A 19468-nucleotide genomic window follows, 5' to 3' on the forward strand; every position below is an offset into this window, starting at 1 on the left:
TTTTGCTGCTGCATCAGGCCTTCCTTATGCAAAACGCTGCCCCTGCTCCCTCGTCTGGTAAAGAGGTTGAGGTTCCCAGAGGTAAACGCCCTCGGGTTGATTCCCAGGCCTTGGAGGACTTTGTCTCCTCCGATGTAGATGAGGGCAGCGTATCTGAGTTCTCCCAACGGTCCTTTGCGGATTCCTTGGAGGAGACGGATCCCCGCTCGGATGGAGCAGATGACCCCTCTGCAGCGCGGCTTTTTAGCTCAGAGGATTTGCCCAACCTGTTGATACAGGCCATGGACACTTTGAAGATTTCCTCTCCGGAGGACGTCTCTCCCTCAGCCCCTGTTGGCTCTGCCATTATGCTGGGGACGAAGCGCCCGCCTAGAACCTTCCACGTGCATGATGCCATGCGCACCTTAATTTCGGCTCAATGGGATGTCCCTGAAGCGAGCCTTAAAGTGGCTAGGGCTATGTCCCGCCTATCCTTTGACTGAAAGTGAACGTGAGGCCTATCTGTGGCCTACCGTGGATTCTTTAATCACTGCGGTGACTAAGAAAACGGCGTTGCCGGTGGAAGGTGGCACGGCCCTAAAGGACGCCCAAGACAGAAGATTGGAGGCGGCCTTAAGGTCGTCCTTTGAGGCGGCTGCTTTAAGTTTGCAGGCCTCAGTTTGCGGCTCCTATGTGGCCAGGGCGTGCCTGACTATGGTGCAGCGGGCTTCCCCCTCGGATCATTCCTTGAGGGCTGATTGGCCAGCCCTGGAATCGGGCTTAGCCTATTTGGCAGACTTGCTGTATGATGTCTTGAGGGCCTCAGCTAAAGGCATGGCTCAGACAATCTCTGCGCGGCGGTGGCTTTGGCTGAAACATTGGTCTGCTGACCACGCCTCTAAATCCTGCCTGGCTAGATTGCCTTTTAAAGGCAAGCTGCTCTTTGGGGTCGAGCTGGACAAAATCGTGACCGATCTCGGCACGTCTAAGGGCAAGAAGTTACCAGAGGTCAGGGCTCGGGCTAGTACTCGTCCCGGTACCTCCAGAGGACGGTTTCAGGAAGCCCGTCGGTACCGCCCGGGCAGGTCGGGTTCCTCTGCCCCCTCTTCCTTTAAGAGGAATTTCTCCCCCAAGCAGCATTCCTTTCGCAGAGACCGCCGTCCCGGAGGTGCTCCCTCCGGTCCTCCCCCAGGGTCTCGTACCCAATGACGGGGCCTTGGTCCACGCCCCAGTGCAGATTGGAGGACGGCTGTCCTCGTTTCTGGGCGAGTGGACCACAATAACTTCAGACGCTTGGGTGCTGGAAGTCATCAGAGACGGCTACAAGCTAGAGTTCTGCCGACCCTTAAGAGACGGGTTTGTACTCTCTCCCTGCAAGTCTCCGGTCAAAGCTGTGGCAGTGCAGCAGACTTTGGACAATCTGATCCGCCTGGGTGCGGTCGTTCCGGTGCCAGAAAGTCAGCTTGGCAAGGGACGTTACTCCATTTACTTTGTGGTACCAAAGAAAGGAGGTTCTGTCCGGCCTATCCTCGACCTCAAAGGGGTCAATCGGGCCTTGAAAGTGCGGCACTTTCGCATGGAGACTCTCCGCTCTGTTATAGCGGCAGTGAAGGCAGGGGAGTACCTGGCATCCTTGGACATCAAGGAAGCGTACTTGCATATTCCCATCTGGCCTCCTCATCAACGCTTTCTGCGTTTTGCAGTCCTGGGCCGACACTTCCAGTTCAGAGCCCTCCCGTTCGGGTTGGCTACTGCTCCGCGGACCTTTTCCAAAGTAATGGTGGTCATCGCGGCCTTCCTGCGAAAGGAAGGAGTACAAGTCCATCCTTATCTGGACGACTGGTTGATCCGAGCCCCCTCTTATGCAGAGTGCGGCAAAGCTGTGGACCGGGTAGTTGCTCTTTTGAGCTCCCTGGGATGGATCATCAACTGGGAGAAAAGCCAGCTGCGCCCGACTCAGTCCCTGGAGTATCTGGGAGTTCGATTCGACACCCAAGTGGGCAGAGTGTTCCTGCCAGACAATCGGATTGTCAAGCTTCAGGCTCAGGTGGACCAGTTCCTAGTAGCCTCTCCTCTTCGGGCTTGAGACTATGTGCAGCTGTTGGGCTCTATGACGGCCACGATGGAAGTAGTGCCCTGGGCCAGGGCTCATATGAGACCACTACAACAATCTCTGCTGCAGCGCTGGACTCCGATGTCGGAGGATTATGCTGTGCGCCTTCCCTTGGACCCAGCAGTGCGCAAGGCGCTGAGCTGGTGGATGCAGACAGACAAGTTGTCTGCGGGAATGCCTCTGGTGACCCCGGAGTGGATTGTCGTCACGACGGACGCCTCTTTGTCGGGCTGGGGAGCCCACTGCTTGGGAAGGACAGCGCAGGGGCTCTGGTCTCCTGCAGAGGCAAAGTGGTCTATCAACCTCCTGGAACTCAGAGCCATTCGGTTGGCGCTTTTGGAGTTCATCTCGGTACTGGTGTTGAAGCCGGTACGGGTCCTGTCGGACAATGCCACGGCTGTGGCCTATGTCAACCGCCAGGGAGGTACCAAGAGCGCCCCTCTAGCCAAGGAGGCTATGAATCTATGCCAGTTGGCAGAAGCGAACCTGGAGCAGCTGTCAGCGGCCCACATTGCCGGAGTCATGAATGTCAAGGCGGACTTTCTCAGTCGCCATACCTTGGAGCCCGGAGAGTGGCAGCTATCTGCTCAGGCGTTCTTGGACATCACGAAGCGCTGGGGCCAGCCGAGCCTAGATCTGATGGCGTCATCGGCCGATTGCCAAGTGCCGCGCTTTTTCAGCAGAGGACGGGACCCTCGATCCCTGGGAGTAGATGCTCTTCTCCAACAGTGGCCGACTCAAGAGCTTCTCTATGTGTTCCCGCCTTGGCCCATGTTGGGCAGGGTGCTAGACCGGGTGGCAAAGCATCCCGGCAGGGTAATCCTGGTGGGTCCGGATTGGCCCAGACGTCCCTGGTATGCGGCCTTGATCAGGCTCTCAGTCGACGATCCTCTGCGGCTGCCAGTGGAGCAGGGCCTGTTACATCAGGGTCCCGTGGTGATGGAGGATCCCTCCCCCTTTGGTCTTACGGCCTGGCTATTGAGCGGCAGCGTCTGAGAAAGAAGGGCTTCTCAGACAAGGTCATCGCCACTATGCTGAGAGCGAGGAAGCGCTCTACTTCTACTGCTTACGCCAGGGTTTGGCGTATATTTGCAGCGTGGTGTGAAGCAGGCTCACTTTCTCCCTTCACTGCTCCAATTTATTCAGTGCTGGCGTTCCTGCAAGAAGGTCTGGAGAAAGGCCTGTCGCTCAGTTCCCTTAAAGTCCAGGTAGCGGCTCTGGCTTGCTTCAGGGGCTGCCTGAAGGGTGCTTCCCTGGCTTCGCAGCCAGATGTGGTGCGCTTTCTCAAGGGAGTTAATCACCTGCACCCTCCTCTGCACTCAGTGGTGCCTGCGTGGAATCTCAACCTGGTGCTAAGAGCATTGCAGAAGCCGCCTTTTGAACCCTTGTCGAGGGCATCTCTGAAAGACCTGACGTTGAAAGCAGTCTTTTTGGTGGCTATCACTTCAGCCAGAAGAGTTTCCGAGCTCCAGGCGCTCTCATGTCGAGAGCCTTTTCTGCAGTTCACTGAGGCAGGAGTGACTATTCGCACAGTGCCTTCCTTCCTGCCCAAGATTGTTTCTCGCTTCCATGTGAATCAGCAGCTCTTTCTCCCATCCTTTCGTAGGGAGGACTACCCAGAGGAGTACTCTGCTCTCAAATATCTGGATGTGAGACGAGTCATCATCAGATACTTGGAAGTGACCAATGAGTTCCGGAAATCGGATCATCTGTTTGTCCTGTTTGCAGGTCCTCGTAAGGGTCTGCAGGCTGCTAAGCCTACAGTGGCAAGATGGGTCAAGGAAGCCATTGCAGCGGCTTATGTGGCCGCGGGGAAGGTGCCGCCTATCCAGCTGAAGGCTCACTCCACTAGAGCTCAGGCGGCCTCGATGGCAGAGGCCGGGTCCGTCTCCTTGGAAGAGATATGCAAGGCGGCAACTTGGGCTTCGGCTCATACATTCTCCAAGCATTACCGCTTGACTGTGGCTGCACGGGCGGAGGCCCGGTTTGGAGCTTCAGTGTTGAGGTCAGGGATTTCAATGTCCCGCCCTGGGTGAGTACTGCTTCGGTACATCCCACCAGTCTATGGATTGATCAGCTTGATGATATGGAAGGTAAAATTATGTATCATACCTGATAATTTTCTTTCCATTAATCATAGCTGATCAATCCATAGCCCCTCCCAGATATCTGTACTGTTTTTATTCTGGTTGCATTTCAGGTTCAAGTTTAGTCTTCAGTTACTTCAGAAAGACTTCGTGTTCAAGTTTTTTCACTTGGATTCTTCAAGAGTTGAGACGAGTTTGTGTTACAGTGAGCTGCTGCATTCCTCTCTCCTCCGTTTTACGGGGCTGGATTGAGATTTAAATTCTGCCGGCACTCCCTCCCGCTTCGTGCGGCTGTAGGGCAGCTTTGTACCCCTCCCGCTTCGGCGGTGTTAGGGTCAGTCAGCTCCTCCCGCGGTTGCGGTTGCAGGATAAGCCAGATCCCCCCGCATCGGCGGGTGTGGTGTCCCTCCCCCGCTCCGCGGGGATGAGCTGGACGGATTCCCCTCCCCCACTTGTGTGGGGATGAGCTGGGTTAATTCCCCTCCCCCGTTTCGGCGGTGGTGAGCTGGGCAGAGTGTCCCTTCGTGGGTGTAATTCTCTAAGTGCTGAGTCCTGCGGATGGAGCTTTGATATCGACATACTGAGGAGTTTCCGGCAGCACATGACCACATATAGGGAGGCAAAAGTTTGCTCTCTATCTCCACCTGCTGGTAGATGGACACAACCCACCAGTCTATGGATTGATCAGCTATGATTAATGGAAAGAAAATTATCAGGTATGATACATAATTTTACCTTATTTGTTTTTTACTCGACATCATTTTTATTTATTTGAAAGCTTCCCATATGTAGATATCAATAGAAATCAAACAAAATAAAACATGGAAAAGAAAATAAGATGATACATAGAGGCATATTTTCAAAGCACTTTGGGAGGCTAAGTTCCATAGGTTTCTATGGAACTTTGGGAGGCTAAGTGCTTTGAAAATAAGCCTCACAGTAACATAGTAGATGACGGCAGAAAAAGACCTGCACGGTCCATCCAGTCTGCCCAAGAAGACAAATTCATATGTGCTACTTTTTTATTTGTACTGTCCTCTTCAGTGCACAGACCGTATAAGTCTGGCCAGCCCTATCCCCGCCTCCCAACCACCGACCCCGCCTCCTAACCACCAGCTCTGACACAGACCGTATAAGTCTGCCCAGCACTATCCCTGCCTCCCACCACCGGCTCTGGCACAGACCGTATATGTCTGCCCAGCACTATCCCCGCCGCCCAACCACTAGCCCCGGCACAGACCGTATAAGTCTGCCCAGCACTAGTCCCACCTCCCAACCACCAGCCCCAGCACAGGCCGTATATGTCTGCCCAGCACTAGCCCCGCCTCCCAACCACCAGCTCTGCCACCCATTCTAGGCTAAGCTCCTGAGGATCCCTTCCTTCTGCACAGGATTCCTTTATGTTTATCCCACGCATGTTTGAATTCCATTACCGTTTTCATCTCCACCACCTCCCGCGGGAGGGCATTCCAAGCATCCACCACCCTCTCCGTGAAAAAATACTTCCTGACATTCTTCTTGAGTCTGCCCCCCTTCAATCTCATTTCATGCCCTCTCGTTCTACCGCCTTCCCATCTCCGGAAAAGGTTTGTTTGCGGATTAATACCTTTCAAATATTTGAACGTCTGTATCATATCACCCCTGTTCCTCCTTTCCTCCAGGGTATACATGTTCAGGTCCGCAAGTCTCTCCTCATACGTCTTGTAACGCAAATCCCATACCATCCTCGTAGCTTTTCTTTGCACCGCTTCAATTCTTTTTACATCCTTAGCAAGATACGGCCTCCAAAACTGAACACAATACTCCAGGTGGGGCCTCACCAACGACTTGTACAGGGGCATCAACACCTCTTTTCTTCTGCTGGTCACACCTCTCTCTATACAGCATAGTAACCTTCTAGCTACGGCCACCGCCTTGTCACACTGTTTCATCGCCTTCAGATCCTCAGATACTATCACCCCAAGATCCCTCTCCCCATCCGTACCTAGCAGACTCTCACCGCCTAACACATACGCCTCTCTTGGATTTCTACTCCCTAAGTGCATCACTTTTTTATTATAGAAATATCATAAAATAAAATTGAATATCACAAAGACTGCTTAAAAAATTATTGTTGCTGGTAAGCCACATTGAGCCTGCAAAGAGGTGGGAAAATGTGGGATACAAATGCAATAAATAAATAACATAAATAAATAGCACTAATAAAGGTTATATTTTGTGCTCCTTTTTCTACAATACAATAAGACATGGCCAAATTTCAGTAAGGATGTCTTGTTTACTGATGGGTTCATCTTAACTGTTGTAATCTGCCTTGGGAAGCTTGGCCTCTGTGGCTGGGGGGGCAGGAAAGAATCCCACTTTTTTCTGCCTGCTGCCGCTACTCTGTTTCTGGCGCTTTCCACACTTTGCTCTTCTGTGCTGCGGGCGGCGCTGCCATGTTTTCCCATAATGGCTGCCAAGAGTTTGATTTTTAAAATACGGTGGGGCCGTCTGCAGCACAAAAGAGCAAAGCGGAGACGGAGTAGCGGCAGAGGCCACCACACTACCAGGGCAGCCTTCAAAGATCAAGGTAGGTCTTGGGAGGGCTGTAGTATGCGGCAGCAGTGGCCAGTGGAGCGTAGTGCATGGGTAAGCATGGCAGTTTCTGGTGCCCCTCGAGTATTGGAGCCCCCCTGCCATGCATACCCTGCTTACCACGTTCCATCGGCCCTGTTGGTTTAGAAGGGAGGGATTAAGGGGGGAACAGAAATTTCAGAGGAACATGTTTTCCATGGACAGGATCTTCTAGCCACACCTCTGAATATACGCCACGGTGACGTGCGTGACCCCGCCATCCAATAGGAATGCTTAAAAAGTAAATATATTCAAATTAGCATATTCTCGCTCACATATACAGTATAAATACCGATGACAGGTCAGACAAGTCAGTTTTATTTTTTCCACATTGACACAGCGACCCGGTATATTCTAGTCAGTCATTCACCAATTTGATTTATCTAAATAATTATTGTTATGTCACAGAAAAAGATTAAGGATTGTGCTACCTGCACAAATTGTCCCTCTTCGCAGCGGAGAATTCATCAGTGAAATAAACCTTCAGCAGTGATGTCTTTACCAGCATCGGCTGGTTCAGACCTTTGGAGAATGTTATCCCTGCTCTCCCCCTTGCCTTAGTGCCCGGGGATTAGGTGACTTTAAATCCTGCTCTCCCCCTTGCCTCTGTGCCCGGGGATCAGGTCAATTCCTCGCCCATCGGACAGCAAACGCTTCGAGACGGTTTGCCTGACTTTGAGGGCAGGTCTGTGGGTTGACGTCGAAGTTCATCACAGGATCGGCGATCTCGAACAGTGACGTCATGATTGAATTCAGGAAGTGAACTCGACATCGATGTCAGGTATGGTACTTCATCTCGACATCGCAGTCTATCTAAACATAGCCGTCCTTATCGGCATCGCTGTTCTCAGCACAGCTGTTCTTCTAAGAATAGCCGTCAGTCTATCCACTGCAAAGTATCGATGTTATCATCGACGTCGTTCTTAGTTACGCCACCAAGGAAGCGCAGGAAAGTAAAGTCTCATTGAGTTCATGCATCTCCAGAGCATACAAATTCCAGGTATTCTGTTTCTCGTGCCTCTCCTATGGCTCATTCATTTACTTTCTCTCTTACACAATTGAAGTTGATGAAGTTACTGATAAAACTTATTTAAAATCAACAGAGTGTTAAAGAACATATAGCTTCTATCTCTCAATTTAATCAAATTAATTCATACAGATACCCATATTTGTTGTCTCCACTGTTTGGGAAAATATCATGATGATTAAAAAAAAAAACAAAAAAAAAACATTGTTTCACTTGTCAGAACATGTCTCAAAAATCGCTAGATATCAGAGCTTTTAAGTTACAACAATTGTTGTCATCTAAAACAACTTCTCTTCTTCACACACCTCAAAGGTACCAGCTCAGGGCTGTATCTCCTTCAAATTCTGTACATGATAATTTATCATTGAAATCACAATTCAATTCACCAACATATTTGGTGGTTTCTTCGCTTCATAATACTCAGCTGATTCAGACAGAGCAGGAAATGCCTTCCACTTCTAACTTTCTACTCATCAGGATGACTGTTTGCCAGTCAGGATGAGTCTTATGCTACATTTTTACAAAAATTGGTTACTGCATTAAATATTTCTTTGATTCCTCAGGGTGATATTTCTGAGGATAAAAGATCAGTCACTACTTAATTAAATTTAGTTAAGCAATCTATAGCCTTACCTATACCTCAAGTGCCTCAAGATCACCAAAAATTGATATGGACACGCATTATTCGATTAGACCTACTCAACGGTCGTTAGAGAATAATTATAAAGTTCAAGATCTCTTAGGTCATGGTAAGACCGAACTTCCCCATGCATCATTGGTGGTGAAATCTGCGATGCGCAGAAATAAGTTGCAGAAAGATATAACTAATCATCCACCTCCTAAAAATCTAAAATTTATGGACATTATGGCAAGAAAGAATTTTCAATCTTTCATACTTTCAGCTCATATTGCAATTCATATGTTTCTCCAAACAGAATACTTATATACTATAATGGAGGATTCGTCTAGATTACAGTCATTGCTTCCTCAACAAAACGTTCCGATGTTTCAGCAAATTATGTCCAGCTTGGAGGAGAGTTCTAAGCAAATGATCCGTACCACACATGATCAATCTGACACTTCACTCAGAAATTCAGCTTCTTCTATTGCGTCAAGATGCTTAACTTGGTTTCGAGCTTCCACATTAAGTGAAGACGTTCATGACAAGGTAGCTGATGCTCCTTCTTTGGGTGATTCTTATTTGGAGATAGAGTTAAACAATTGATTGAGCATCTCAAAGAAGATTGTACAACCCTTGATACTTTGGAGCAGGATAAGCACCAACCTTCTAAACTGACTTAAAAAATGAATTACCTTATTTCAATTCTAGAACTAGATTTCAGCAAAGGAAGTCTTTTGCTCATCAGCGTCCTGCTTATCAATTTAAATCTCAGTCTTAATGTTACAATTTTCACTCGAGACAAGGTAGAGAGCGGTGTTCTCAGAACCCTGTCGGATACCACAGCAACAAAAACTCACTCCTTCTTTTTGATCTCTCCCGGTGTCACTCTCAGGTGGGGGGCAGAATTCAACACTTTTTCAGTGCGTGGAAATCAATAACAATGGACCGGTGGATTTTGGATATCGTTCAAAACGGTTATTCCCTGGTATTTTTACAACCCCCATCACTTCGATCACATACACATCTCCATGTTCCAAGTTTTCAAATTTCACAGTTCCAACAGGAAGTGTGCAGGCTCCTTCATCTCAATGCTATAGAGAATGTTCCTGCTCACAACATAGTTAAAGGGTTTTATTCCCAATTTTTTCTTATCCCCAAGAAGGATGGGGGTTTAAGAGCAATCTTGGATCTCAGACAACTCAGCAAATTTCTCCCGAAACAAAGATTTCGAATGCCATCTTTGCCGACAATACTTCCTCTCTTAAGACAAGGGACATGGTTTTCAGCCCTAGATCTTCAAGATGCTTACCTTCATATTCCTTTTCATCCATCTTCACGACGATTTCTTCAATTTGTGTGTCAAAGTCACCATTACCAGTACAAGGTTCTACCATTTGTATTAACATCAGCTCCCGGAGTGTTCTCAAAGTGTGTCATAGCTCATGTTGCTTATTTACATCGACGAAGGTTCGTCCTTTTTCCATATCTCGACGATTGGTTGATTGTAGCTCAGACTCCACAAAAGAATCTTCAAGACTTACAGACTTCCATTCTACTTCTCGAAAGGTTAGGTTTAATAATCAATTACAAGTAATCACATTTGATCCCAACACAAAGATTGACGTTCATAGGAGCAGATCTGATTTCTTGGGAGTCTTTAGCGAAGTTACCACTCGCTTGAGCTCATTTCCTGATACAATTAGTTCAACATCTCCAATCAGTCAGGACCACTACTGCTCGCACTATTCTGGTGCCATTGGGACATATAACTTCGACAGTTACTGTTCTTCTACTAGCACACTACACATGCGTCCTCTGCAATGGTACTTAAAGAAAAGGTGGATTCAGTATCTACACCCTCTTCAAAGATTTTTCTATCCAACCGTGTCAAACTACAGATTTTCTGGTGGACACATCAACAAAATCTCTTGGTAGGAGCTCCCTTCCAGTCACCTCTACCAACCAAGATTCTTACCACTGATACATCCAAGATGGGATGGGGGGCACATATCGGACACTTGTCAACACAAGGTCACTGGATGCTTCAAGAGAGCTTCCACTCCATAAATCTCCTAGAATTGAGAGCAGTAAGATTGGCTGTTAAAAATTTTCAACATCTCCTTCAATTCCAAGTGATACAAGTTCGTATAACCAGGTAGCTATGTTTTACATAAACATGCAAGGAGATATGGGTTCTCATCGTCTTTGTCAAGAAGCTGTCAGACTCTGGACTCTAGTGCTATCACTCCATTCTGTGATCCAAGCGATTTATCTACCAGGAAGGAAAAATCACATCGCAGATGTCTTAGGCAGAAAACTTCAACCACACAAGTGGTCTCTGAAGATTACAGTTATTCACGATCTGTTTTCAGCTTTGGGGTTGGCCTCAGGTAGATCTATTTGCGTCCCCACAGAACAACAAGTGTCGCAAATATTACTCAAGGTGGCCTTCAAGGAACAGAATAGCAGCAGACGCATTTGTTCTCCTTTGGACAAAGTCTGTTTTACGTTTTCTCTCCAATTCCTCTCATTCCAAGACCAGGGCCGGTCTTAGCAAGTGCGGGGCCCTGTGCAGACCAAGTTGGTTGGGCCCCATCCTAGCCCCGCCCCCACCCTACCTCCACCCCATTGATACGATTATTCAATTTTTAGAAAATATTTTATTTATGAAATTTCAAATAAAGACAAATGAAGCTAAACTTGTACAGAAAAACAGATTGAAATAATGAGCACAATGCTATCATGAAACCCCCCATCCCCAGAAATTATTCAGTTCAAGTCCACTACAATTAGTAGTTCCAATTCTCATAACAAAGGAGAATAAAGGAAAAATATTAAGAAAAGATCCAGTACTTTCAAATTCCCCTATTACTCTGTAACCCATCAAACCAGAGAGGCAACACAGAGATCCCCAACCCCAAGTAGCCAAAAAAGATGTAAGTGCATAGGTTCCCATTAAAGACAAAACCACAACACATTTACAGTACCAAATGTTTCCATAAATCAGCTATATTAGAGATAGACTTTTAATTAAATTTAGATATTAGATATGTATCATATGACAAAGAATAAAGTGGTTGCTCAAAGCATATACTAACCACAATCGCTCAACTGCAAAACACTATGCACAAATTTGTGCAAAAACACACTCAGAACCTTACTATATCATAAATATTACACTGGGAAGACCCTAATACATCAATATACCACCCATACGGAAAATGCAAACCGTCAACTATATGAAGCAAGGGATCATAATATCACAATTCTCATGTAGAGCCACAAAACACCCTTTTAGGGTGGATAGTGTTCACAATGAGTTCCTTTTATTAATGACCATATGTAGATCCTTCAAGAGGTAGTGTGTCATGATTTAGGCTCTACACCCTTTCTGATGGTTTGGTGCCACCTCAGTAAGGCCAACACACAATCTCTCCACTGCAAAACACTATACACAAACTTGTGCAAAAACCCACTCATAACCTTACCAAACCATAACAGCACTAATTCCAAGGACAGGACGAGCTACAACCTTATGCGTGGAAAGGCAACTAACTCCTGGTTTTAAATTAACAGACCCAAACGTTTATACAGAAACACCAGTTAATCACCATGCTTAGTGCAAATATACCTACAAAAAGATGGTAACCCCAGTGACAGAAGTGAGAGGGCATTGCTACTTCCTACCTACCAAGATGGGAAACGGTTGTCCAGACCCCATTTGGGCTGCTGGGGAATTAATGAAGGAACAGATGGGGAGGGGGGATGTGGGGTCCAGTTCAGCCATTAGATATATTTTTTTCTCCATGGACAGTGAGGACTTCTACAGCCACCCAGATGGTGATGCTATTGCATGACAGCATCATGTCAATATATCTTCCAATGCTTAGTGTCACGTTCCCGAGGACCTTGGCATACTGTCAGGCTTCTTCCCCGGAAGCACTGGGTTTGTGAGTCCTTGGGCCACTACCGTGGAGTGGCAGCGGCAGGCAAGATCACCTTCAAGGTAAAGACGAAACAAGACTGGACCGGAACCCCGGACTGGAGTTCTACACAGGAATACACGGGACTGGAACGCACCGGACGGGTGCGCACTGGAGTGGAGCCCGCTGGACTGGAACACACTGGAGTGGACCCACTGGACTGGAACATACAGGAGTGAAGCCCGCTAGACTGGAACCCACTAGAGCGGAACCCACTGGATTGGAACCCACGGGACCAGAACCCGCTGGACAGGAACACACTGGACCTAGGCTTCACCTACGCTTAGCCACCTTTCCCCGAGGGTTGAGCCCTCAGGTTCGGGCAGCCGGCAGGGCTTACAGGAAAAACCGGAACTGGAACTTGCAAGCAGGAACAGCAGGAATCAGGATACAGAAGTGCCCGGGCAAAAGCAAGGCAGACAGGCAGGGAATGTCCGGGTTCCGGCAGTAGGCAGGTTCAAAGCAGTACACTAAGCAAACACAGGAGAACTGGTAAAGCTGTACACAGGCTCACAAGCAAAGCTGTGCCCAAGTTAACAAGTCAAACACTAGAAACAAACACTAAGCAAACACAGGAGATCTGATAAAGCTGTACACAGGCTAACAAGCAAAGCTGTGCCCAAGCTAACAGGTCAAACACTAGAAACAAACACTAAGCAAACACAGGAGGACTAGTAAAGCTGTACAAAGGCTAACAAGCAAAGCTGTGCCCAAGCTAACAAGTCATACCCTAGAAACACAGGAGATCTAGTAAAGCTGTACACAGGCTAATCAAGCAAAGCTGTGCCCAAGCTAACAAGTCATACACTAGGAACTCACACAGAGCAAGCACAGGAGAACTAGTAAAGCTGTACACAGGGTAGCAAGCAAAGCTGTGCCCAAGCTAACTAGTCAAACACTAGGAACTCACACTGAGATGGACAATGTGGCAGTGTACAGAGCACTCTACATACCAGAGCCCTTAGACGAAATGCAAAGGCAAGGGCTGCAGTCTCTAAGTGATTAATAAAGCCCTTCAACACCAGAGGCACAGCTGAAGCAATCACCTTGCATCCAAACAGAGGCTTGACACTCAGAGAAGTCAGCCCACAGGAAGAACAAGCGGGAGCCATCTTGGATACTGGCATAGAGGAGTCGGCAGCCATCTTGGAAGAGGCATAGCCCACACAGGTGAGGTTCAGTAGGGCAATCAGCACACAGAGCCAGAGAGAAACTAAGACAGAGACAGACACAGAGACAAGCAGAAGCCAGCACAGCCACTGACTCTCAGAAACAGGGTAAGTATGAGGGTGGGCACGGCCACAGACTTGACAGTACCCCCTCCTCAAGACCCCCCTCTCGGTCTCCCCGAGGAGTTCAGGTGTCCAGGGGTAACTGTGATGAAACCTCCTGATGGGTCTCAAAACCCAAACATGGATCACTGGACTGGAAGCAACAAAGAAGTCCAGCACTGGCAGGCAGGAACGGTGCTTGTAAACAGGAGGCTCCTTCGACTCACTGCTGGACCCACTCAGGAACATGGATACAGCAAGAGGAACAAAGTTCAAGAGGGACCCTTCTCTGAGGGAACCCAGACGGAAGTCAGGAAGCAAACCGGGTCTGGGACCCGGACTAGAGTCAAGAAGCAGACCGGGACTGGGACCCGGGCTGACGTCAGGAGCTTGACTGGAACTTGGAATGAACCCAGCATCTTGGCTGGCACTGGATCTTGGAATGGACTCAGCATCTTGGCTGGAACTGGAACTCGGAGCAGGCTGAGCATCTTGGCTGGAACTGGAACTTGGAACGGACTCAGCATCTTGGCTGGAACTGGAACTCGGAGCAGGCTCAGCATCTTGGCTGGAACTGGAACTTGGAAGAGATTCAGCTGCAGGGCTGGACGCACCCCTCTGGCCGGACTGGGATGTCTCTCTAGCGTTAGCTTCAGGGATATTCTCCAAGGCTGAAGCAGAACAAAGTCTATCACAGTCCTCTTGGAACGTCATCTCATCCTCAAGAGCAGTACTAGAAGCAAAACTTATGGGCTGGACGCCCACTCTGGAATCAGGAACGGAACCGGGACTAGGACCCGGGCTGGCATCCAAGTCTGAAGTGGAACTGGAACTCTGGACAGGAGCTGGACCGGGACTGGGACCCGGACTGGAATCAGAGTCTGGACTGGAGCAGGAACTCTGAACAGGAGCTGAACCGGGACTGGGACCCGGACTGGAATCAGAGTCTGGACTGGAGCAGGAACTCTGGACAGGAGTCAAACCGGGACTGGGACCCGGACTGGTATCAGGATCTTGGCTGGAACAGGAACTCGAGGCGCCCTCTGCCTCCTGGCAGGGACGGAACTTTAACTGAGGCTTGGCAGAAAACACCCTTTGGACAGGGATCGGAGGCTCGATCTGAAGGACCACTCGAACTGGCCTTCGGAGCTTGATTGGAGGTGCCGTCTGGACTGGAAGCGGAGGCTCCACCTGAACCACCCTGTGGACTGGCACCGGAGGCTTGGTTAGAAGCCCCCCTCGAACTGGACCCAGTGGCTTGACTGGACGGATCACTTGAACAAGAACTGGAGACTTGACCCGGAGTGCCACTCGCATAGGCCTTGGAGACTCTGTCAGAAGCACCCCTCGGACTGGACTCAGAGGTTTCAAAGGGCATGCCATTTGAACGAGGACTGGAGGCTCGGCCCAAAGCGCCATGAGCAGGAATCAGAGGCTCAATCGAAAGCTTCCCTCGGACTGGACTCGGAGACTTAAGTGGAATCGTTACTTGAACTGGAGGTGGGGACTCGGTATGAAGCACCCCCTGAACTGGACTCGGGCGCCTTGGTGGTGGCACTATCTGGACAGGAATCAGAGGCTTGGTCCGACATCTCACTCGGCCTGACCTCCGAGACTGCAGAGGAGCCCTGAGCGGAGAAATCCCACAGCGCCTTCTTTCGGCCTTAGCCTCAAGAGCTGGACTGGAACTGGAACTCTGACCCGGAGCTGGACTGGAACCCCTCATCCACCTCCTTGCCGCATGGGCCTCAGGAGTATTCCGCAGAGCTGGATCCGAGAGAAGTCGGAAACGGTAAAGGAAGAGCTTCGTAGAGGGATCCATCGCAGAAACTGGATCTTCAAAAAATCTTCACCCAGAAACGCGCTCTCTCTCCACTGCTGCCTCAGGAGTATCTTTCAGGGCCGGATCAGACAAAAGTTGTACCCGGTAATCCTGGAGGGTCATTAACGAATCCAAAGAAAAAATCAGGTCGGAACTGGGTTCAGAACTGGAATCAGGAGCTACACCGTGGTCGGAACCCGGATTGTCCATAGGGCACGAAGTCATGGGCAGGCAGCCCACCTGGACCGATGATCTTGCCGGACTCATGGCCTTTGCATCCTGTCGTGTTCCCGAGGACCTTGGCATACTGTCAGGCTTCTTCCCCGGAAGCACTGGGTTCGTGAGTCCTTGGGCCACTACCGTGGAGCAGCAGCGGCAGGCAAGATCACCTTCAAGGTAAAGATGAAACAAGACTGGACCGGAACCCCGGACTGGAGTTCTACACAGGAATACACGGGACTGGAACGCACCGGACGGGTGCACACTGGAGTGGAGCCTGCTGGACTGGAACACACTGGAGTGGACCCACTGGACTGGAACATACAGGAGTGAAGCCCGCTGGACTGGAACCCACTAGAGCGGAACCCACTGGACTGGAACCCACGGGACCAGAACCCGCTGGACAGGAACACACTGGACCTAGGCTTCACCTACGCTTAGCCACCTTTCCCCGAGGGTTGAGCCCTCAGGTTCGGGCAGCCGGCAGGGCTTACAGGAAAAACCGGAACTTGCAAGCAGGAACAGCAGGAATCAGGATACAGAAGTGCCCGGGCAAAAGCAAGGCAGACAGGCAGGGAATGTCCGGGTTCCGGCAGTAGGCAGGTTCAAAGCAGTACACTAAGCAAACACAGGAGAACTGGTAAAGCTGTACACAGGCTAACAAGCAAAGCTGTGCCCAAGCTAACAAGTCAAACACTAGAAACATACACTAAGCAAACACAGGAGATCTGGTAAAGCTGTACACAGGCTAACAAGCAAAGCTGTGCCCAAGTTAACAAGTCAAACACTAGAAACAAACACTAAGCAAACACAGGAGAGCTGATAAAGCTGTACACAGGCTAACAAGCAAAGCTGTGCCCAAGCTAACAGGTCAAACACTAGAAACAAACACTAAGCAAACACAGGAGGACTAGTAAAGCTGTACACAGGCTAATCAAGCAAAGCTGTGCCCAAGCTAACAAGTCATACACTAGGAACTCACAAAGAGCAAGCACATGAGAACTAGTAAAGCTGTACACAGGCTAACAAGCAAAGCTGTGCCCAAGCTAACAGGTCAAACACTAGGAACTCACACAGAGCAAGCACAGGAGAACTAGTAAAGCTGTACACAGGCTAACAAGCAAAGCTGTGCCCAAGCTAACTAGTCAAACACTAGGAACTCACACTGAGCTGGACAATGTGGCAGTGCACAGAGCACTCTACATACCAGGGCTCTTAGATGAAATGCAAAGGCAAGGGTTGCAGTCTCTAAGTGATTAATAAAGCCCTTCAACACCAGAGGCACACTGCGGCAATCACCTTGCATCCAAACAGAGGCTTGACACTCAGAGAAGTCAGCCCACAGGAAGAACAAGCGGGAGCCATCTTGGATACTGGCATAGAGGAGTCGGCAGCCATCTTGGAAGAGGCATAGCCCACACAGGTGAGGTTCAGTAGGGCAATCAGCACACAGAGCCAGAGAGAAACTAAGACAGAGACAGACACAGAGACAAGCAGAAGCCAGCACAGCCACTGACTCTCAGAAACAGGGTAAGTATGAGGGTGGGCACGGCCACAGACGTGACACTTAGAGAACTCCAAAGAGCTTTGTGAGCCTGCGCAGGTGTTCTGTGCTGCTGCTAGTTACAGTAAACGTCAGTCTTTCTATTAGCAAATTGCTCCCCTGATCTACCATCAGACCCTTCTGTGTAAACAATGAAACTCAATCTGAAATTCCTACAGAACATTTTTAAAGTTGTCAGGAAGCAAGAGGCAGAATATGAAGTGGTTGAAAAATTAGGAAGGGTTTTTTGACTACTGTCTGAGCTTCATCAACTCAATCATTTTCTGACTTACCCTGTCCTGTCCCTCCGAGTCCGACACCGATTCACATAGTCTGCCTTCTGCCAGCGTCGGGGCCTCTCGCTCAGACGCGTCCCGCCTCCTCTAATGCAACTTCTCATTTTGCGCAGAGGTGGGACGCGTCTGAGGGAGAGGCCCCGACGCTGGCAGAAGGCGGGCTATGTGAATCGCTGGTGTCGGACTCAGAGGGAGAACGCCGCCGCCCTCAGGGCTTTTAAAACTAGTGACCATGCGGATGGGCGCGAGCGGGGAAAGGTGGAAAACTCGTGCGGGAGGGAAGGAGGCAGGCAGAGAAAAGTGTTGCAGGCATTGAGGCAGACTCGAGGCGCGTCGCGCGGGGCCCTCTTAAGCGCGAGGCCCTATGCGGCCGCCTCGGCCTAAGACCGGCCCTCTCCAAGACTGTTACAGAACATCATCTGGGACAGATCATTTATGATTCTAATAACACCATACTGGTCGAGGCAAAATTGGTTTCCTATACTAACGTAGTTAGCTGTCCTCCAGCCACAAATTCTTCCGTCAGTTCCAGACCTCATATCGCAGAACAACGGTCAACTTCTACATCCAAATCTCAGCAAACTTCGCCTGACTGCTTGGTATCTTCAAGCAAATCACTAGATTCATCCATTTTTTCTAAGCCACTTAATGTATTGTTAGCTTCCAGGAAGCAATCAACTAGACTACTTTATGCGTCTAAATGGACAAGATTCCGATTTCGGTGTAAAGCACATTGGATTGATCCAATTTCTTGCCCAATTTCTACATTATTGGAATATTTCCTCCATTTATTGATGATTCCACAGTAATGGCGCATCCAGTGGTGTGCTGGAGCCTGCTCGCACCGGCTCGCAAGAGCCGGTTGTTAGTTTTTTAAGAATTTTGGGAGCCGGTTGTTAAAGTACCTACTTTAACAACCGGCTCCCAAAATTTAGGCTTGTCGTGCCTCTTCTTGATGTCCTCCTTCCCTGTGGCTCGCTCAGCATGTCTCTCCACCTCCCCACTACCCGACGCAGTTCCTGCTCCTCTTCTTGCAGCGATTATTTTTAAGTGGTGCCGGCCGGCACTGCAGGCACAGTCAGAAAAAGCAGGTTGCTTCAGCCAATCCTGGGGACTTTTGTTCAGCCTGTCCTGCCCCCTCCCTCCACATGCATTCTGGTATTTCTCTCCCTTCCCTCTCGCGATCTGGTCTCTGAAACCTTCCTGTGCCCGCCCCAGCACTGCAATCTTCTGACCTAGCAGCAATGGAGATCAAAGCAGCCTCCCATCCATCCTACAAGCCCTAGAAGCTTTCCCTCTGCGTAACTTGACTTCCTGTTCCTGAGGTAGGGCTCTACTGAGGAAAACTTTTGTTTGCTTTCAATCTTGACAGGAAAGTTAAAGACGCGCGGTGGCGCCGCAGCACCGCATGCGCTACTTCCTCAGGAAGCTGCAGCCCTGCACCCCAGAGAGAGAGAGAGAGAGAGAGAGGACCGAGGAGGTTTTTATTTGAGGGGCTGGAACTGCTAGAGAAAGTAGCAGTATGTAGAGTCAGGGTCCCGCCGAATGGAGAAGGCACCAAGTGAAAGGAAAGATACTGCATGATGGTGGGTGGGAAGGGGAGAGACAGAGGGGTGAGAGAGGTAAAAGGGATATAAATGAGGGAAGGAATGTTGGACTGGAGAGACTCAAGATAATGGCAATACTTGATTGGGGTAAGAGCGAGAAAGAGGTGGACTTGTGCAAGAGATGGGATGGAAGAGAGAGAGATAGAAGCAATACTGAATGAGGGATGGGAGAGAGACAATAAATGCTGGATTGGGGGGAGAGAGAGATAGGTGCATACTGCATAAGAGAGAAGGGAGAGATGGAACAATGCTAGATGGTGGGAGAGAGAAAAAGAGATGGGAGGAG

The sequence above is a fragment of the Microcaecilia unicolor genome, chromosome 2, assembly GCF_901765095.1.
Source record: "Microcaecilia unicolor chromosome 2, aMicUni1.1, whole genome shotgun sequence".
Lineage (NCBI taxonomy): Eukaryota > Metazoa > Chordata > Amphibia > Gymnophiona > Siphonopidae > Microcaecilia > Microcaecilia unicolor.